The 17,237-nt window shown below is 50.9% G+C and overlaps 2 long non-coding RNA genes across 4 annotated transcripts in view; both read right to left on the bottom strand.

Moving 5' to 3' along the window:
* LOC308631712 overlaps positions 1-17,237 on the bottom strand; it is an 895,537-nt gene that overhangs the window by 6,858 nt on the left and 871,442 nt on the right. The gene's annotated exons all lie outside the window — the stretch shown is intronic.
* On the bottom strand, positions 5,826-9,494 carry LOC308631714. The gene is made up of 3 exons (XR_014018320.1): positions 9,414-9,494; positions 7,827-7,895; positions 5,826-6,227 (listed from the first exon to the last, which is right to left on the bottom strand). It is a non-coding gene; the product is annotated as an uncharacterized lncRNA (long non-coding RNA).

Below are 17,237 nucleotides of genomic sequence, written 5' to 3'. Positions count from 1 at the left end.
CATGGTAACAAAAACAGCATGGTATTGGCACCAAAACAGACACACAGAACAATGGTAAAGAACAGAAGACACAGAGAAAAACCCACATAAATACAGTTATTTCATACTAGAAAATGGCACCAAAAACATACACTGGAGAAAAGAGAGCATCTTCAACAAATGGTGCCGGGGAAACTAGAAACACACATGTAGCAAAGTGAAATTAAACCTCTACGTCTCACCCTGAACAAAACTCAAGTGGATCAAGGACTTAGGCAACACACCCTAGAGACCCTGCAGCTAACTGAAGAAAAAAGTAGGTCCAAGTCTCCACCATGTCAGCTTAGGAACTTACTTTCTTAACAAGACCTCTAAAGCACAAGAAAATCAAGAATCAATAAATGGGATAGAATTGAATAAGAAGGCTTTTAGCGTCTTCTCAGCAAAAGAATAACATGAAGAGAAAGCCTACTGAATGGGAGAAAATCTTTACCACATGCACTTCAGATACAGCGTTAATCTCCAGAATATATGAAGAGCTCGAAAAACTTCATACCAAATAAATAAATAGCCAGATCAATAAATGGGCTAAGGATCTGAACAGATATTTCACAGAAGAAATGAAATCAACAAATACATGAAAAAAATGTTCTTTTCTAGTAATTACAGAAATGCAAATCAAATCTACACTGCCATTTCATCTCACTCCAGTCAGAATGGCCATTATCAAGAATACAAGACACAATAAATGTTGGTGAGGATGTAGGGAAAGGTACACTCATACTTTGCTGGTAGGGAGGCAAACTGGTGCAACCACTATGGAAAGCAGTATGGAGATTCCTCGGAAAACTTGGAATTGACCCAGTTATCCCAATTCTCAGTTTATACCCTAAGGACTTAAAGTCAGCACACTACAGTGAAGCAGCCACATCAATGTTATAGCTGAACTATGAAACCAACCTAGGTGCTTTCAACAGATGAATAAAGAAAATGTGGTGTATATACACACAACCAGATATTACTCAGCCTTGAAGAATGAAATTATGGGATTTGGTGGTAAATGAATGGAGCTGGAGAATATCATGTTAAACAAAATTGGTTAATCCCTGAGAACCAAAGGGCGAATGTTTCCTCTGATTTTCAGATGCTAATTCAAAATAAGGGTTGGGGTGCCTAGGGAAGAACAGAGGTACTGTGGATCAGGCAGAGGGAAATGAAGGGAAGGGATGAGGAATAGGGGTAGAAAGGATAGCAGAATGGATCTGACATAATAACCCTATGTGCATATATGACTTCGTGACCAGTGTGAGTCTACACCATGTACGACCAGAAGAATGGGAAGTTATACTCCATTTATGTATGATCTGTCAAAGTGCATTCCACTGCTATGTGAAACTAAATAGGATGAATAAAAAATGCTTTTAGGTGCTCAGGAAGAAAAAACATCAAATAACTGGAAAAAGATTAAAAGGTGTATCAAAGATGAAAGCAGCATTAGAAATCACTTGATCCAATCCACCTAATTTACTACTGAAGAAACTTATTACAATACTAACATATGCCCAGCCAGAAGAGAAAATCAAATAATTATCAAAATTATAGTTCATAGGGCTGGGGTTGTGGCTCAGTGGTAGAATGTTTGCCTGGTATGTGTGAGGCACTGGGTTCGATTCTCAGCACCACATATAAATAAAATAAAGGTACATTAACAACTAAAAAATATTTTTTAAAAAAATTATAGTTCATATGGAATTATAGTTCATATCTGAAAAATGCTGATTGTGACAGATACTGAGAATGAAATTTTATAAGATGAAAGCAATTCTCATATTGAGGACATTTTTCTGGCTTAAAATTGGCACCCACTCTTCTCAAGGAAAAAGGTGATATGGGACTTTGGACATGGAGTCAAACTAATGGAGTTCCCCCCACTGCTATCTGTTTCCTTCTCTGGCTTTGTGTCCTTCATCCTTACAGCAAGTCATACTATTCCAGCACCAGGATGAATGATCACCCACAAGGATCACAGCAGGCACACGGGAGGAACACCAAAATTGAAGGTGAAGGAGTTAGAAGGGCTGTGCTATTACTGTCATCAATGCAGTGAACTGGCACTAGCTTCCCTATGTGCCCAACACCAGGAATCCTAAGACAAGTGAGGTGACATGGAGGTTTATCCATAAAGAAAAATGGAATCATGTCATTTGCAGGAAAATGGATGGACATCATTATGTCAAGCAAAATAAGTCAAACTCAGAAGGTCAAGGGTCATATTTTTTCTCTCATATGGGCAAGCTAGAGAGGAAATAGGAAAAAAAAGGTGTGGGGGGATTATCTCAGGAAAATCAAAGGGAGATCAGTAAAGGAAACAGACCCAGGGGTGGGAGGCAGGCAGGGAGGGGAGAAGAGCTGGGGAGCAATATTGGCCAAATTATATCATTATTAGATTGTGTTCAGGTATGAATATCCAACAAAAAATCTCATTATGTATAATTATAATGCATGAACTAAAAGATGTGGAAAGAAAAATGCCAACTGGCACTGATTATGTTTCAGCTCAAAAGTCTACAAACATCTGTAATCATTTTATGCCCTCTGTCTCTTGGAAGCCATATTCCATGTCTATACATATATAAGTATTTCTGCATGTGTGTATATTACTATGCCAAATGTATGCATATATTATAGATATGTAACACAATCAAGACTCACAAAAGAACTCAACCTATTCATAAACCGGACGAGCCCCTGGCCTTTTAAACTAAGACCCACTTAATTAAAGACAGTATGATTCATGCCCTTTATATAATGGTTTGTGGTTTTCTAGCTTACGTGCTTTTTGGTTGGGTCCTTTATGGATCTTATTCCCATTTTAAAATCCATACAAATATATTCATGTCCTAAAACAGAAAGGAACAATCTTTCCAATCTTGAAAGTAAAAAATAAAAATACCAGAGTCAAAATGCTATTATATATTTTCCAGCATCCAAAATAATGCTAAATGCAGGCTGGGGCTGGGGCTCAGCAGTAGCACAATTGCCTGGCATGCGTGAGGCACTGGGTTCGAGTCTCAGCACCACATATAAGTAATAAATAAAATAAGGGTCTATCAACAACTAATATATATATATATATATATATATATATATATATATATATATATATATATAAATAAAACAAAATAGTGCTAAATGCAAAGGAGGTACTAAGAAGGACTTTCTGAATAACAAATAAGTAACCTTATCCATATGCCTTATAAAGGCAACATTAAAATACTTACATAATATAGAATTTATGGTAGCTTATAGTTTTGGATATCTAATTATACGAGCATTTACTCCCTGTTGAAGAGCATTTATGTTTGTGGTTCAGGGACAGATCCTCCGTTTCTACACCATTCTCATACTGCCAACCACAGGAAAGTTCATTACTGAATTCTCACTCTGTCATATGGTCAAGAACTAATGGGGGACAAGGGAATGCCATTCAATTGTAATTCATATAATTTTAAGAGTTTCTTTAAAATCATGTCACTCTACTACATTTTTAAAAAAATAAGAATGGTTTATAAGTATGAAGAAGGAGGGAGTCAAAAATGTCTTATTTTATTACATCTGCAATAGAAATGTACCTTGATATTTGTGATTCAGACACATCAAATTTTTATTTTGCCTGTTGGGTACAAATATTTAGTTTTCCATACAAATCCATACCACATTTACTTACGGCACCCTGTCAGAAAGTAGATTTAGGTGGCAATATCTGATATTTAAAATTTGTGTAGTGACTATGGTTCTCAAAATATCCATGGAAAACACGCTTATGATTTGTCTTGAGAAAATTATCACTAAATATTAAATCTACAGTTGCAAGATAAATCTTAATGAGAACATCGCAGTGAAATTTCCCACAGGTGGTTAACAAGTTATAACATAACTGTTAGCATAATTGCAGCCATCGTCCTTTTCCCCACCCCCACTTTATGAATACTGTTCTTATTCCCAAGAAATGGAAAGCAGCCTGAGATAAACCCTACTGGCCTGGAGACATGCTGGTCTCTCCCTGGTTCTCTGAGAGACAGGAGACAACTTAACAGAGCCTGAGGTGGGGACATGCTGGTTTCCCTGTTCTTTCCTGGAGAAGATAAAGGAAATGGCGCTTTCCCTGTCCCCCTGTGAAAGAGGAAAACTACCTGTCTCTGTTCCCCAGAAACAAACTTGCCTTCTACAAGATCAGGGGATGCTCACTCTGTCAGTCAGGACTAAACCCGCCCCTGGCACCGTGGCCATGATTCCAGCCCGTAAAGGGAAATTAAAGGTGGCATTGCTGCTGCTGTCCCTGCTTTGTGCAGAGCAGCCTTGTCAGGCTCCTGACAATAAACCCCGCTTCCTGTCCCAGGTGTGTGTGTGTGATCAGTCCTGCGCCACTCCTCTCAGTAACTACCATTATAGCTGAGGAGGATGTGAGTGGGTTCCCAAATGCATTTATAACTTGCAGCTTTTAATTTATATTTTCCTTCTCTTCGAATAAAGCACCCAGGCCTGAAGAACTCTCCAAATCATTTGAGATAAGTTCATGCATATTTACTAAGAACATTTCCTGGAGGGTCTGATGGATCAAATTATATTACAGTCAGCTTTGTCCAATTTTAGTTAGAAGAGAAACTTACATTGAAGCAAAATTGGTATCACTGAAAATGTAAACCTTATATAAAATTGAGATACACTGAGTTCTTCAAAATAGCCTTAAAACCTAGAAAAGAATAAACTGAAAAACAAAAGCTCAAAATTTTGATAAAAATTATCTCCTTCCCTGTTAATAATTATTAATATGACTAATACACCAGAAATCAATTTAAAGGAGGAAAGTTTATTTTTGCTCACATTTTCAAAGCTTTCAGTCCATGGCTGGCAAATACCATTTCTTGGGGTCCAAGGTCAATGACAGCATCATGGCAAAGGTAGAGAAGAACATAGAGATTCAGGTTAATGGCATTAAACTTTTTGATGAAATAACATTAGAAAAAATTTCAAACATTACAAATAAGTCATACACATACACAATCCATACAGAATCCCAAGGAGAAAAGGTTAAGGAAAATAGCAGCCCTGGGGGCCGGGATGGTGGCTCAATGGCAGAGCGCTTGCCTAGCATGTGTGAAGCACTGGGTTCAATTCTCAGCACTACATACAAATAAATAAAATAAAGACCCACTGACAACTAAAACATTTTTATAAAAAGCAGCCCTGCAAGACATATCATAACCAAAATGACTAACATAGGAAAGAAGGAGAAATAATGAAAGATACACCAGAAAAACATCAGGTCACATTTATTTACATTCATATAAACTTATATTTGTATAAGTTTGATTATATTTATTTATAATGCCTCACTTCAAACTTCTCACCTTGGACTCTAAGATCAAGGGAGGTTGGAATGAAATATTCCAAGCTTTGAAAGAAAAACACTTGCCAACCAAGACTGCTACATCCAGCAAAGTTATGAACAGAACTAAAAATATCATAAGTGAAATAATTTAGATGCAGAATGTAAAGTGTTGTGTGTTTTATCTCCGATGCAAAAGCTAGAGAGAAATATGAGGAACAAACAGGGGATCACATAAAAATAGGAAGAAAATCACACAGCAATGAGCTACCTGACTGGTTACAAAGATGTAAGAGGGTAAAGCAGTAGCTACAGGATGAAATGTACTTTGGAATAAATAAAAATGCCCTGAAGTTTCTGAGAATTCTCTCTCAATGAGGACTTAAATTAAAAACAAAAGTCTATGCCCTAAGAAACATCAGATGAGTTAAGTGCCAGAGGAGAGGTACACTGCACATGTATCAACTGAGGCTATGGAGACAGCTCATTCATAAGTCCCCGGAGGGCAGCACAGAGTGCAGTGAGTGGAGGGCTGCTGGTACTGAGAAGAATCCCAGAACTCCTCACTTTCTTCACTTCAGTCATGGTTTTCATATCTTTTGGTAGATTCTTGGGTTTTGACATGTCTGTCCTAAGTACAATTCAATATCCATTTTTGTCATCTTTGCTTCTGGTCCAATTCTGCAGTACATCACAGCTTCTTTCCTCAAGTAACCTCAAGTCCATGGACAAAGACTGGTTCTCCAACATAAATACAAGTACACAGTCTGCTCTGATCAGCTACTGATGCACCAGGACCAAAAACATCATGTCTTAACCAGCAAACAGAGTGCAGGAACTTCCAAATCTCCAAACACAGCTGCCAAAACAGGGACAGACAGACAATGGCCCATGAGCAGAATGTCAATGTCATCAGCAGCACAGTTGATGCACGATATGCAACACTCACACACAGTGATCACCTACCGGGGTCATTATTATAAGGCCTGTTCCTGGGAAATGGGGTGCATGGTGTTAGCCAAAGACCAGTCACCAGACAATTCTACTCTCCTGAAAATACAAAGACCCCATCCATTCACAGCTCTACTTCCTTGGTCATAACAACTTCCTGTTCTCTCAACCCCAAACCTCAATAGAGGAGTAAGTCAGACTAGCACTATGCATCCGTTTCTTAACACTGATCTTAGATTGGTCTTTCCTTTTTCTCTTTCTCCTTGTGACTTTGAGAAGGTTCACTTCACAGTACTGATCAAATGCACCCACAACCTTCAGACACACAGCTGAGCTCCCAGAGAAGCAACCTGTGAAATTTGCTGGAGGCCTTCCCCCTGACGCAGGGCCTATACTGCAGGGACTCTTAGAAGGTCCACACACTATTCCAGCTCCTGCAGTATCTGGCTTCTCAACTGCCGGGCCTCCCTGCTCCATGCTCGGAAGCCAGCTGCCAACATTGAGGGCTCCTTCTTCCCTTCAAGCACAAACAGGGAAGAGGTTTTGCTCCTGGAGCTGTAGGTCTCACCAAGGTAGGATCCTCCATCTTGGCATGCTGTGGTTGTTCGGGGGATTGGGGGTACGAAGTACAACATGCTGGCATTTACATCAGGACACCTGCGTGTTCAACTTTTCAGTGGCAAGGTACCTCTTAAGATGGGTGAGCCTTAAGATACGTTGACTGTGACAGCAAAGTGTTACCAAAGACTCAGCTTATACAACTTGAAGACAAATGCCAGTGGGAAGACACTGGTTACTGGCAAAGGTAAAATAAACTGCCAAGTAGCAGAAGAGATACAAAAACCGTTTTGGGCAATGTGAGTTTGTTTTAAGTTATAAGAGTCATTGGTATACAAGAAATGAAACCAAGAACCCATCAACTACAGGGGAAAAGTCACAAGTAAGATGAATCAAGTGTGGCAAAGCCCTGCACTGAGCATTTGCACAAGACTCCTTATAAGGAGAAAAAAACCAGTGCCAGATGGTGTTCAGAACCTGGATTTCACACTCACTGTTTCAATATGCTTAATAAGCAAAGGAAGGTCCCCTCTAAATAACACTCCCATACATTTACCATGAAACACCTCCCCTACCCTGCAGCCACCCTACCTCACCCCCAGGTGCAGGCCCTACATCCTCGAGGACACATATCCCTAGTGGGTGTGTGTCCCCAAGCTTGGCATTCTCTAACCTCTGCAAGAATCACTCAGCCAATGCCCAGACTCAAACTGCTACTCCTCAGCCAGTAGCCCCTGAACTGCCTCCCACCACTTCCCCTCCCCATACATTCTAACCCCCACATGTAGGCCCCAACTAACCCCCAGTTTGTGCCATTCCCCTGGAGTCAAGCACTACCCAGGTCTGGGGGGCTCTCTTCCATCCTCAAGTATTGGTGGTATCTGCCAAGTGGATGTTGAACCAGAGCCCACACTGCCTTGCTGCCCAAATGCAAACCAGTGCCTCCTACCTTGCAGCAGGGCCTCCAAGGCTCTCCATCCACTGACTCACGGCCAGCCTCAGAATCTCTCTCCAGCACCTGCAAGATCACACTTGGTTTGAGTGTGAGACCTGATGTTTCTAGGGGTCATTCCCTTGGCATTGGAGCATCATCCTTCCTATTCTACTTGGCGTCCCATCTCATCAACACAACCTGTCATACAAAGAAAAGAAATGAGAGTGCAAAGTTATCAGGAAATGCTCTTCATCAGAAACTGACCTGAGGCTCAGAAACCTTCAACTCAGCAATCAAGACCTGAAAACTACCAGGCCACGGATCATAGGCAACGGTGCTACTCTTTCCATACACTTCTAATACCAACCACAGTGTTTTACTAAGCATTCAGATAACAGGGATACATTTATCAACATTGAGCACGAACAGAATGAGCTAAAATAACCCATGTTAATATTTAACTACCACGGATGTGTACAACTCTGACACATCTAAGTTTCTACTGGTCAAAATATAAACATCATTTACAACAGAATGTGAGAGAAAATAAGAACTTCACTCCCACATGACTTTTTTTTTTTTAAGTTTACATACAGAAGGAAACTGGAAGCAAGACAGATAAGGAAAGGCACGGCAATGTCCTCACCATTATCACAGTACTAACAGATCAAGGCTAACCTAAAACAATTCCAGATTCTTCAATCTAGGAAAGATACACACAAATCTCAATATATGGCTAAATTTTTCTCACCACATAACACTTTTCTGTTCAGAGATACTTTGAAGGATCATACTGCAGAATCCTTTGTCCTTCATACTTGAGAATGTCATGGTCCCCCTCAGGCTCAGAATAGTGGTGCCAGGATAAATCCTCAAAATACTTTTGAGCACTTAATTGTACACCTGTGAATTCTATTTGGACTCAAAGTCATCTCATCATGCACTTCAAAAAGAATCTCCTGTGGTCTTTCCCAGTGTCTATATAGACACTGGGGACCGTGTTGACGAACACCACTGGACAGCTACTCTGCTTATTGGGAAAGACCTAAAAGAAAAGTCAAGAAGAAGTACACAAAATGTTTCTGGTAACATTAAGTTGTGCATGGACGTGGGAATCTTTAGCATACAAAAGAGTGGATACCTACCATTCATTGAACTGGGATGAATGACCAGTGAAGAAGAAAATACCCACTCATGAGACCAGCTCACCTGTTCTACAGACCTGCACTGGAAACCTGCAGGTTCTTCTTCAGAGGAAACACTACCACTAGCAGCTCACATTCTGAAACTTGACTTCAAATGACATCGCTTCAGGACACTTATTAATGAAAGAAATCTCTCTTGTTCCACTCCAAGTATGCTTCCCCTGCCCACTCCAAGCCCCAGATCCTAAAGCCCCAAGACACCCAACCCCTCCCTATTCCGAAGATTGGCATGCTATCACCTCTGCAAGGCTGCTGCCCTCAACACACACCCAGACTTCAGTTCCTCTGCTCGGCAGAGAACCCCTGCACCAGGGTCCAATGGTCTCCCCTCCCCTGTCTCCTTCTCACCCCAACCTTCCTCAGCAAGACTGTGCTGGTCCCCTGGAGCCTCCCCTACCTGCTGCTGGGGTTGGGCTGGCAGGTGACATCATCCAGGACGGTATAGAAGAGTCCAGGTACCACAGTCCAGCCTCCTGGGAATGCAACCCTGCTTACATGAAGCAGGAAGTTTGTAATTCTTACTGAATTGAGATTAAATGTCATCTGTATTTACCTTGGGCTTCCCATCCAGGATCTGCTAACAGCTCTCATGTTTTCCGTGAGCCGTTCTTGTCATTTTCTTTGTACCTCTTCTATCTATAATAAAGTACACACTAAAAAAAGGCTCATTTTCAGGAAACTTCAAAAGTTTTTGTGCATTTTTTAAAAATAAAAGACCTTTTAATCTATATTGTAAACACATGGTGTCCTGCTCAAGAATTACCCTTCCATGCACAGTACTCTGGAGAAAAGTTTTGAAACAGGATGATGGGTACACAGGAAACGGTGGGATGGTGGGATGGCCCCCAGACCAACGAATCCTTTCATTCATCCAAGCAGCAGGGACCGCTGCACAGTGGTCCAGCACCCCCGCCTCGATGGCAAGGGACAAGAAAAGTCAATTACAAAGGGACCCCAGACACAGGGACCCCAAAACCAGAAAACAAGAGCCTGGCCCCGGCCCATGCCTGTACCCCAGCGGCGTGGAACACGGAGGAGAATCCTGGGTTCAAAGCCAGGCTCGGCAAATGAGCCCGGCCCCCCACGCCAAGCCAGGCCTGGGCCCCGGCCCTAACCCCCGCCCTGACCCGCCCAGCCAGGCCCCGGCCCGGAACCCGACCCAGCCAAGCCAGGCCCCGGCCCGGAACCCGACCCAGCCAAGCCAGGCCCCGGCCCTAACCCTGACCCGAGATAGGCCCTGGCCTCAGCCCCGGACCGGACCCAACGCGCCGAGCGAGGCCCAGGCCCCAGGCCCCAGTCTGAGGCGCCAAGCCAGGCCCCGGCCCTGACCTTGACCCTGACGCGCCAGAGCGAGGCCCAGGCCCCAGCCCCAGCCCCAGCCCCGACTCTGAGGCGCCAAGCCAGGCCCTGGCCCCGGCCCTAACCCTGACCCTGACCCTGACCCTGACCCTGACGCGCCGAGAGAGGCCCCGGCCTCAGCCCCGACGCCGCCGAGTGGAGCCAGGCCCCAGCCCCAGACCCGACTCTGAAGCGCCACCAAGCAAGGCCCTGGCCCTGACCCTGATCCTGACCCGCCACAGAGAGGCCCCGGCCTCAGCCCCGACGCCGCCGAGCCGAGCCAGGCCCCAGTCCCGGCCCCAACGCATCCCGAGCGAGGCCCTGGCCCCGACCCTGAGGCATAGAGCGAGGCCCCGACTCCGCCCTCGCCGAGCCGAGCCAGGCCCGGGTCGACCCTGACCCTAAAGCGCCCAGCGAGGTCCCCCGTCCTCAGCCCCGACGCCGCCCAGCCGAGCCGAGCCAGGTCCCGGCCCCGACCCTGAGGCACCGAGCGAGGCCCCAGCCCCAGCCCCGTCGCGCAGAGTGAGGCCCCGACCCTGCCCCGCCGAGCGAGGCCCGGAACTCCGGCCGCGGCACACGCCCAGAACGACGCTGCCCCTGCGAACCCAACACCACGCGGGGACAGAGCCGGTGCCCAGGCGGCAGGGGAAGCCGCAGCAGCCGCCACGCGCTACCCGCTCGGGGCGGCCCAGCTCAACCTGAGGCGCCCGCTTCCCAGCGAGGAGCCTCGCCCGTAGCACCGCCTGCGCGAGGGACGCGCCCAGGGTCTTCGCTTCTGTCCCGCGGGAGCCCAGGACCAGCGGCGGGAGGGCGCCCCAGCGTCTGGGGCCCCCACTGCCTCCCGGCCACCACCTACCATGGCTCCTCCCGGCCTGTCGTCTGGCTGCGGGCCCAGGGCTGGAACAGGACCTCGGAGCGTTGCGTGCTCCTGGTTCCACGTCGCCCAGGCCCTCCTTCCCCCGTCGCCGTCCCAGGTCTGGCACCTCAGCCACTGACCACAGGTTCCACAGCACATCCTCTTTAATACCGACCGTTGACGCACGACGCACGACAGGGAGGCGTTCTGGGGGCGTGCGCGTGGGAGGGGGCGTGCGCGTGGGGGGGCGTGCGCGTGGGGGGGGCGTGCGCGTGGGGGGGCGTGCGCCTGTGGGGGGACTGCGCGGGGGGAGGGGAACGTGCGCGGGGGGAGGGGAACGTGCGCGGGGGGGACGTGTGCGGGGGGGGGACGTGCGCGGGGGGGCGTGCGCGTGGGGGGGCGTGCGTGTGGGGGGGGCGTGAGCGTGGGGGGGCGTGAGCGTGGGGGGGGCGTGCACGTCTGAGGTGACAGGAGCAGACCCTGAAAGCTTGTTTGACCCCACTGCCTGGTGGCCATGTGCCACCCCCTCCAGGCTCCCGCCAAGGGGGCATTGGCTCTGTGATGGATTCGTTTGTCGGCGTTTTCCACCAGGCCAACCTCACCTACCTGTGAGGGGGAGGCCCCGGGTCTGGATGCATCCAAGGCTCTGTCCAGGGGCGTGGCTCTGCACCTGGAGCATCCCATCTTCTCAGTGGGTCCCGGCTCCCAGCTGTCATCTGTCCTGATCTGGCCCAGAGCAGAACACCGAGGAGGCAGCGTGAGGGGCCCCCTTGCCTCCGGGAGGCCGAGAGCTGCGTGTGCACGGGTGTCTGCTCCCCACCTGGTCCTGGCCCCTGGGATTCCACACCATGGGCCCAAGGCCACGCAAACTCCCCACAGACGGGACCCAGGAGGCTTCTCGCAGAAGCCAGGCTGGTTGCAGGGTCCTGAGCCTCACTGGCACTGGCCGGCACCTCCTCGTGCCCTGCAGGGGCCCTGCCCTCTCCAGCCGCGGCCCGCTGCTGCTGCAGAATGAATGCAGAGAAGCAGAGTCAGAGCCATGAGGCTGCCTCTGCTCCGGCTGGGCGGGGTCAGCAGCACAGTCCCCATGGTGCCCACTACACTGGAGCCCGGGGTCTCCTCCAGCAAAGTCGGGGGAGGTCCATCAGGGAACAGTGGTTCCCTCCAAGGCGCTGGCCTAGCCGGGCAGAGCCATCACAGAGGTCGCATGGGATCACGCTGACCGGGACCAGGCACTGTCCGGAGACAGGAAGCACCCTTAGCCAGGCCCCTCGGTCTCCCGCTGGGGAGCACCCCCAGGGTCACGGCGGGGCGACGGCTCTGCCGCCATTTTGAGACATCAGAGAAGCAGCTGCCTGGCTCGTGCCGCGGCCCCTGGCTTCCTGCTCCCTGCCTGCACCCCAAGTCTGTTCTCTCCCCAGACTCTTGGTGCCGTGGAGGTCTCCAGCACCAAGGAATCCCTCGTCCACCCCGAGCGGGGCGGGAGCGTGGTTCGGGGGACAGCCCCCACACAAGACACACCATGTGCGCAGAGAAGCCCTGATAAAATGGAGTGGGGAGTCCATGACGGGAGCCTGCACTCACACACGTCTGTGTCAGGCCTCGTCACAGGACCTGGAGGCCACTGTGTTCAGATAAGCCACTTACACAAGGACGGTGGCGAGGGCTGTGTCCACTGGTGACAGTGTCCATGTAGGGAGCTCCTGGAACAAAGGACTTGGCTCAGAGCCACTGGCATGGGCCCCTTCTCTCTGCGTCCCCTTGCCTGGCCCACAGCCAGGTGATGAGGCCACAGGGTGCTGATCTGCAGCAGGAGGGCAGGGGCCGGCCGGCCTGCAGACTCTTGCTGGTGGCCTTGCCAGACAGCTGGCCGAGGTGCGGGCAAGGGTGCAGGGTGCCGGGCACAGGGTGCCCCAGGGTGCAAAACCTAACGGGCTGAGGAGGCAGGACTGAAGGTGATGTGGTATCCTGTGTGGGGTTCTGGGACGGGGACTGGGTGCAAGGAGGAGCCAGAGAGGCCTGTACAAAGTGAGTTTGATTCCTATCATGAGCCCATGGGGCTCACGGTGTGACCATTGTCCCTTACAAACAAGGGTGGGTCACACGGGAGCGTCCTATTCACTCTCCAGTTTCCCGTAAATCTAAAGTGGTTCCAAAAAGTCAGGGAGGTGCCACTCTCGGGTGTCCATCCTGCACCATTGACCGCAGAGGAGCACCTCCTTAGATTTCCTCTCTCTTCTTGTGGTGCTGGAGAGGGGACCCAGGGCTTTGTCACTAAGCACGCCCAGCTGCCCCCTTGTCCCTGCACCACCCCCTCCTCCCCATCTGGAGGCCCTGATCTTCTCATCAGTGCCACAGAGGAAGGGAAGCAGGTGCAGGGGTCAGAGGCGGGGAGGGGCCCTCTGGTGGCAAGGATGAAACCCAAGAGGCCGTGGGGAACTGGAACTGTGGTGGGCCCAGCTTCTGGTCTGGAGCTCTTTTCCATCTGTTCCTCCCGTTTGGGCCTTCTAGAATATTCTGTGGAAATCCCACAGATGCCCACAAGTGTACATGAGCTGGGCCTGGCCAGCACTGTCCATCGCTCTGGGAAGTGGGAGCTGGGCCCTGGCCCTGTGGGTGTGGCTCCCGGGGGTCATCTCCCTGAGCCTCAAGAGCAAGGCAGGGGTAGCCGTCTCCATTCCCTGCAGCTGACATGGATGGCCTGTTGCTGGGTCAGCAGGAGCCCCCAGGTCAGGGCCACCACTGAGATGGAGAATCAGCGCATGCCCACTCTGCAGGAGCCCCGCAGGAACTCACCTGGCCACCATGTGCCAGGTGAAAGAGCCTCCCCCCAGGGCAGGTCTGCCGGGACCTCGGACGTGACCTTATTTGGAAATAGGGTCTTGGCAGATGGGTTAGCATGAGGTTGCCCTGGACTGGCAGAAACGGGAGGGGCCGCTAGCCAGGGGGGCCTGGGGCTGCAGGAACTGGGGGCCGAAGAGCGTCCGCGCTCTGGCTGCTAGGGGCAGAGTGGCCCTGTGGACGCCTTGATCCTAGGCTGACCCCATCCTGACCAGGGTCTGGACTGAACCCCAGTGTCCACTCCAGGCCTCCAGGAGGGAATTGATGCAGCCCATCCCAGGACAGCCCAGGACTGCCTCTCTGCAAGGGGAGGTCAGCAAGGCCTCTTCACACTGCCACCCACGGCAGCTGAGCAGCGTTCTCGGCACGGAGTGCTCTGTCCCCAGGGGACTACTCAGCTCATTCATCTGCCACTGTGACTTGTGGGCACTTCCCAGTGAGGGCTGATGTAGCCCCGTGCCCAGGAACGTCCCCACCTTGGCTTGGGCACCTGTGCCGTGCCTTTCACACACTGGGAGGCCACAGGGGGCACTGGCTCCAGAAACTCACTGTGCCCTTTCTGGGGGTGTGGAGTTAGCGGTTCGGCTCACCTGAGACCCCAGGCCTCCGCCTCAGCACTGAGCGTCCCTTGAAGCAAAGGAGACAAGGTGGAACTGAGACCCCAGGTGACTTCCAGGGGACTTGATGGCCAGGATTTTTGCCATCAGCAAGGGTCTGAAAAATATGTAAAGACCTGAGCTAAACCAGCCCAGATAGTGGGATCAACAGGCCCCTCCTCTTGGAGGATTAGATACCACGGGTCCACCCAGAACAGGTGTCAGGGTCAGCAGAGCTCGGGATTGAGCACAGGGCAGGGTGGGATTCTAGTCATGACCCCGAGCTGCCCCACGTGGGACGAGGCATGGATTTTCCTCTAGAGGAACCCAAAGAAAGGAAACAGAAGTGGGCAGGGTCTGAGGAGCCAGAGGACAATGTGACCCCATGAGGACTGGACTTGACACTGCATTTCCCCCTGCCGCTGAGGTGTGGAGGTTAGGGGCCTTGCCCAGGGAAGCAGGGCTGGGCCGAGTCTGCGAGGGCACGTGGTCACCAGCAGCCTCTGCTGATCCCCAGAAGCTCTGTGGCTGGCACCTCCCCACATTGCTCTGGCTTGGGGCACAGGGGTTCATGGCTGCATGTCCACCTGCCACTGGATGCTGGCAGCCCAAAAGGGCTTCGTGTGAATGGCCTCCCAGGTGGAAGACAAGTCGGGAGAACTCAGCCTGAGCCTGTGGAGACCCTGTGAAGTGTGGCCCACCCTGACCGGGGTCTGGGCTGAACCCAGTGTCCACTCCAGGCCTATCTCCCTGAGAGGTTCTTGGAGGGGATGGGCGCGGTCACCGTCACAGCAGGAACACAGCTCAGCTCACAGCTGTGGGGCACCCTGGACACCAGCCTCAGGTCCAAAGCAGTGTGGTCTTTGGGTCCCAAGGGACTTGCCCCAGAGCGGGGGCCTAAGTCACACGGGAACAGCAAGGACAGGCTGCCACGCAGGCCGGGGCAGGCGGCCTCCCTGCCTCCCTTCCCCAGGCTCTTGCTTCCGGAAGAGGAACTGTCCCTTCCAGCAGCTCCTGTTCCGAAGGCAGAGCTTCCAGAAGGTCCGGCAAGTCTCCCCCAGGCTACCCTGAAGCAAACCCCAGGACAGGGGCAATGCACCCCTGCAGCTGCCCACGGGCCTTGGCCTCCCAGAAGTCCCTGGACTCCAGAGGCTGGTGGACCCCAGACAGAGCAGGTGTCCTTGGAGAGGGGCCACTTCCCTGACCCCACCCGCCCTGCATGGGGGTCCTCTGGCCACCCCACTTCACAGGAGAGGGGGGACTTGGGAGGTGGAGCTGCCCGCTCAGCCCTCCCAGCTGGGACTCCACACAGAAAACCACCTCCGGGGTCCAACCGGGCAGTGCTCTGCCTGTTCTTCAGCTTCGGTTGAAAGAAGTTGGAGAATCTCCAGCCTCTAAAGTATTTTTTGTTTTTGTGCTGGGGGTTGAGCTCAAGGGAGCCTCACCACTGAGCCACACCCCAGCCCTTTTCAGTTATTTTTTAAATGTTGAGACGGAGTCTCACCAAGTCCCTCAGTCTGGCCTTGGACTTGTGATCCCCCGGCTCCTCCGGCCTCAGCCTCTGTCCGTGTTGGTGTGTGTCCCCAGCCCAGCTCCCAGCTGTTCTCACAGAAGGCACAGATGAGCAAGGCCAGCAGATGGCCCTCCCATGGAGCTCAGCGGGCATCTGCACGGGGCCAGGGCCTGCAGGGAGCAGGGCATGTCCCCCACGAGCCTTCTCGTGACACTCTCCTCCAAGTTGGCTCTCCCCTGACAGCTCATCCTCCACAGACCAGCTCCGGGGAATGAGCCAAGTTTAGCAATGACATGGGAGCAGCTTTCATGGAAGAGGCTGGCTCCGCGGCTCCGCTATGGCAGGGCTCCTTTCCCAGGAGGGCTACAGTCTTGGATAAAGTGTCACAACTGTGGGACAGTAAGCCCAGGGCTTTCTTGGACCCTTGTCCAGAAGGGCAAGCCCCCTGAAATGTTAGGAAATGTCACCAGCAAGCAAAGACAACTGCCCATGTGCACTGTGCCGAGGAGGACCTGCCTGGCGAAGCCTCCTTGGAGGCCCGGAGGACCGGAGCCCGCGTGCCAGCCACCCAGCCAAAGTGATCTGTCGTGAGCTTCCCCAGCCCCTCCCCAACCTGAGTCAGGAGCTGCTGGGATTAAGGGATTCTGACAAGCTGGTGGGACTAACTGGAGCGTCCTACTGAGGACAGATGGCCTCGGGCTGCTGGGCTTCTTGTAGAGAGGGCGGCCCTGGGCTTTCACTGGAAGGGTAAAAGCCTTCCTGGGGGTGAGACCTGGGCCACCTGCCTGCTCACCTCCCACCCTTGCGAACGTCAGCAAGGGAGAGGGGACTTCTGGAACCTTCCATTACCCTATTTGACCCAGAGGATTTGCTCCCTAATGAACAGGTAGAGACGAGTTTGTGAAGGACCTGTTCACTGGGGGCACGTGTTTGAAGCAGCTGAGCCCCTACTTGCAGAATTTAGTCACTCTTTGCTTCAAGGGAAAGAACTGGGTCTTGTTGGAACTGGACCTCAGGAAGTGAGCAGGGCGGGCCTCGGCACACGAGAGTCGGGGATTTCGGCTTGGCAGGAGGATG

This window comes from Spermophilus citellus, assembly GCF_964194105.1.
Source record: "Spermophilus citellus genome assembly, chromosome: 12".
NCBI lineage: Eukaryota > Metazoa > Chordata > Mammalia > Rodentia > Sciuridae > Spermophilus > Spermophilus citellus.
This window is presented reverse-complemented; position numbering and strand designations above follow the sequence as displayed.